Below are 4,036 nucleotides of genomic sequence, written 5' to 3' on the forward strand. Positions count from 1 at the left end.
TGGAGGTGTGCCCTCTCCAGCATTTTGGTGAGGTTCCTGGGCGTACTAGCGCTAGATTTTTGGTGTTAGGTACCACCTGTAGGTGAGTTTTAGGGTGAGTTCTTTTCTTTCCATTGATATGGATTTAAAGGGGGTTTTAGACCACATTCTGGTCCATTGTGTAGGGTTGATTTCATATCCTATGTCATCCTCCCATTGTCTTTTTATTGCATCTAGGGGGTTGGTGGGATTTTGGAGTAGTATTTTGTATATTGTATACTAGCTGGCCCTGCCACGCATTGCTGTGGCTTAGTCTGTGAAATGGGCCGTCAGAGTCCCCCTTCAGACCCCCCTGTTCTTTAGTCTGTGAAATGGGCCATAGGAGTCCCTGTAGGCCCTAAATGGGCCCTCAGAGTCCCCCTTCTGACTCCCCTGTAGGCCCCACTGTGCTTTAGTCTGTGAAATGGGCTCTCAGAGTCCCCCTTCAGACTCCCCTGTAGGCCCTAAATGGGCCCTCAGATTCCCCCTTCTGACTCCCATGTAGGCCCCACTGTGGCTTAGTCTGTGAAATGGGCCCTCAGAGTCCCCCTTCGACTCCCCTGTAGGCCCCACTGTGGCTTTGTCTGTGAAATGGGCCCTCAGAGTCCCCCTTCAAGCTTCCCTGTAGGCCCCACTGTGGTTTAGTCTGTGAAATGGGCTCTCGGAGTCCCCCTTCGACTCCCCTGTAGGCCCCACTGTGGCTTTGTCTGTGAAATGGGCCCTCAGAGTCCCCCTTCGACTCCCCTGTAGGCCCCACTGTGGCTTTGTCTGTGAAATGGGCCCTCAGAGTCCCCCTTCGACTCCCCTGTAGGCCCCACTGTGGCTTTGTCTGTGAAATGGGCCCTCAGAGTCCCCCTTCAAGCTTCCCTGTAGGCCCCACTGTGGTTTAGTCTGTGAAATGGGCCCTCAGAGTCCCCCTTCGACTCCCCTGTAGGCCCCACTGTGGCTTTGTCTGTGAAATGGGCCCTCAGAGTCCCCCTTCGACTCCCCTGTAGGCCCCACTGTGGCTTTGTCTGTGAAATGGGCCCTCAGAGTCCCCCTTCAAGCTTCCCTGTAGGCCCCACTGTGGTTTAGTCTGTGAAATGGGCTCTCGGAGTCCCCCTTCCGACTCCCCTGTAGGCCCCACTGTGGCTTAGTCTGTGAAATGGGCCCTCAGATTCCCCCTTCCGACTCCCCTGTAGGCCCCACTTTGGTTTAGTCTGTGAAATGGGCCCTCAGAGTCCCCCTTCAGGCTCCTCTGTAGGCCCCACTGTGGGTCAGTCTGTGAAATGGGCCCTCAAAGTCCCCCTTCAGGCTCCCCTGTAGGCCCCACTTTGGTTTAGTCTGTGAAATGGGCCCTCAGAGTCCCCCTTCAGACTCCCCTGTAGGCCCCACTGTGGCTTAGTCTGTGAAATGGGCCCTCAGAGTCCCCCTTCGACTCCCCTGTAGGTCCCACTGTGGGTCAGTCTGTGAAATGGGCCCTCAGAGTCCCCCTTCAATCTTCCCTGTAGGCCCCACTGTGGCTTAGTCTGTGAAATGGGCCCTCAGAGTCCCCCTTCCGACTCCCCTGTAGGCCCCACTGGGCTGTTTCCTGTCGGTGGGGAGATCTCCGCGGAGGGTGGGGATCGTGGATTGGGTAGGATGGTGAAGGCCGAGACCTATGGGGGGATCTCTGGGGAGTGGGGGGAATCTCTGGGGTAGGTACCTCCGTGGCAGGGGAGGGTCCTTGGGGAGAAGGCTACTGTTGGGGTGGCCTGGTCCCTGGCAGTGGACTGTTCTATGGGGTGGGCTGTTTCCCAGGGAGGTGGGGTGGATGGAGAGTGGCCATTATTTTGCCAGTGGGCGGGATTTTGGGTGTATGTTGGATTTTGATTGGTGGGGTGGGTGGGGAGTGGCCGGGATTTAGGGTTGTAGACAAATCCAGGTTTCTACCTGTCCCAGGTGTGTGTATGGACAATGTAAGTGGATAGAGACACTCTCACATGGGGTCCCGATGTTGTGGGCAAATTTGAGAATGATCGGGTATGCGGTTGTGGGGAAAGGTTCGTTGGAACAAAAAGAACCCTCTACATTTATCTATCTATCTATCTATCTATCTATCTATCTATCTATCTATCATCTATCTATTGCAGTCCTTTTGTCATTAGGAGGAGGTTTTCGAAGGTTGCCATCTCATTTTTTGACAGAATTGCAAGCCTGGTAGATGAAGGGAATGCTGTGGATGTAGCCTATCTTGATTTCAGCAAGGCCTTTGACAAGGTGCCCCATGATATTCTTGTAAAGAAGCTGGTAAAATGCGGCCTAGACAATGCTACCATTCAGTGGATTTGTAACTGGCTTACTGACCGAACCCAAAGGGTGCTCATCAATGGCTCCTCCTCATCCTGGAGAGTAGTGACTAGTGGGAAGAACCACAGGGTTCTGTCTTGGGCCCAGTCTTATTCAACATCTTTATAAATGACTTGGATGATGGGCTTGAGGGCATCCTGAGCAAGTTTGCAGACGACACCAAATTGGGAGCGGTGGCTAATACCCCAGAGGGCAGGATCACACTTCAGAATGACTTTAACAGATTAGAGAACTGGGCCAAAGCAAACAAGATGAATTTGAACAAGGAGAAATGTAAGGTACTACACTTGGGCAAAAAAAATGAAAGGCACAAATACAGGATGGGAGACACCTGGCTTGAGAGCAGTACATGTGAAAAGGATCTAGGAGTCTTGGTAGACCACAAACTTGACATGAGTCAACAGTGTGATGCAGCAGCTAAAGAAGTTAATGATATTCTGGGTGTTATCAATAGGAGTATAGCATCTAGATCAAGGGAAGTAATAGTACCACTGTATTCTGCTCTGGTCAGACCTCATCTGGAGTACTGTGTCCAGTTCTGGGCACCACAGTTTAAGAAGGATACTGACAAGCTGGATACTGACAAGGGGGCTGGGTATGTTTAGCCTGGAGAAGAGAAGGTTAAGGGGTGATATGATAGCCATGTTCAAATATATCAAAGGATGTCATCTAGAGGAGGGAGAAAGGTTGTTTTCTGCTGCTCCAGAGAAGTGGACACGGAGCAATGGATTCAAGCTACAAGAAAGAAGATTCCACCTCAACATGAGGAAGAACTTCCTGACAGTAAGAGCTGTTCGGCAGTGGGATTTGCTGCCAAGGAGTGTGGCGGAGTCTCCTTCTTTGGAGGTCTTTAAGCAGAGGCTTGACAGGCATATGTCAAGAATGTTTTGATGGTGTTTCCTGTTTGGCAGGGGGTTGGACTGGATGGCCCTTGGGGTCTCTTCCAACTCTAGGATTCTATGTGCTGCAAGACACTTGGAGACCTTCAGATGACAAGCGACTAATAATAATAATAATAATAATAATACCCAAAAAATAAAAGTCACGGGCAAAATAGCGAGCGGGGACTCGAACTTGCATCCCTGAAAAGGAATCACACCAGCCCCTCCCTCCCAACCGCAGAAGCCACTTTCTGGATTGGCCCGTTGTCAAGGGAGATGTCAAAGTAGAGTAGCCAATCACTCTGCGGACCATCGCTTGCCCCGCCCTCACTGGGCGGAGCGGCAGGAGAGCGCCGCCTTGCTCGCCTTCCCCCTGCCAGGGCTTTTTCTCATTTCCCCCCCCGCCCTCTACTCCGTTGAGCACGCGCAATCCTCATCGGGAGGCGCTCCGGTCAGTCGTACGCATGCGCAGGAAGACGGACCCGCATGCGTGAAGGAGCGGTCCGCCTTTTTCTTTCTTCCAGCCGTCAGCTCCGACGCCGTAATCCGGCGAGTACGCCGTGCGCGTGCGCAGGAGCAGCGGGGCGCCTGCGTGAAGGGCCGCCCCGCCCTTCCTTTTCCTCTTGCCCAGCGCATGCGCAACGCCTCCCGGCTTGCCTGCCTCCGCCTGAGGAGGCGCTCCGACGCCGTACTCCGGCGAGACGGACGCACGCACGCACGCGTGCGCAAGAGCAGCCGGGCGCATGCGTGAAGCCCAGCGCATGCGCAACGCCTTCCGGCTCGCCGGCCTCCGCCTGAGGAGGCGCTTC

Source organism: Zootoca vivipara, chromosome W, assembly GCF_963506605.1.
Source record: "Zootoca vivipara chromosome W, rZooViv1.1, whole genome shotgun sequence".
Classification (NCBI taxonomy): Eukaryota; Metazoa; Chordata; class Lepidosauria; order Squamata; family Lacertidae; genus Zootoca; species Zootoca vivipara.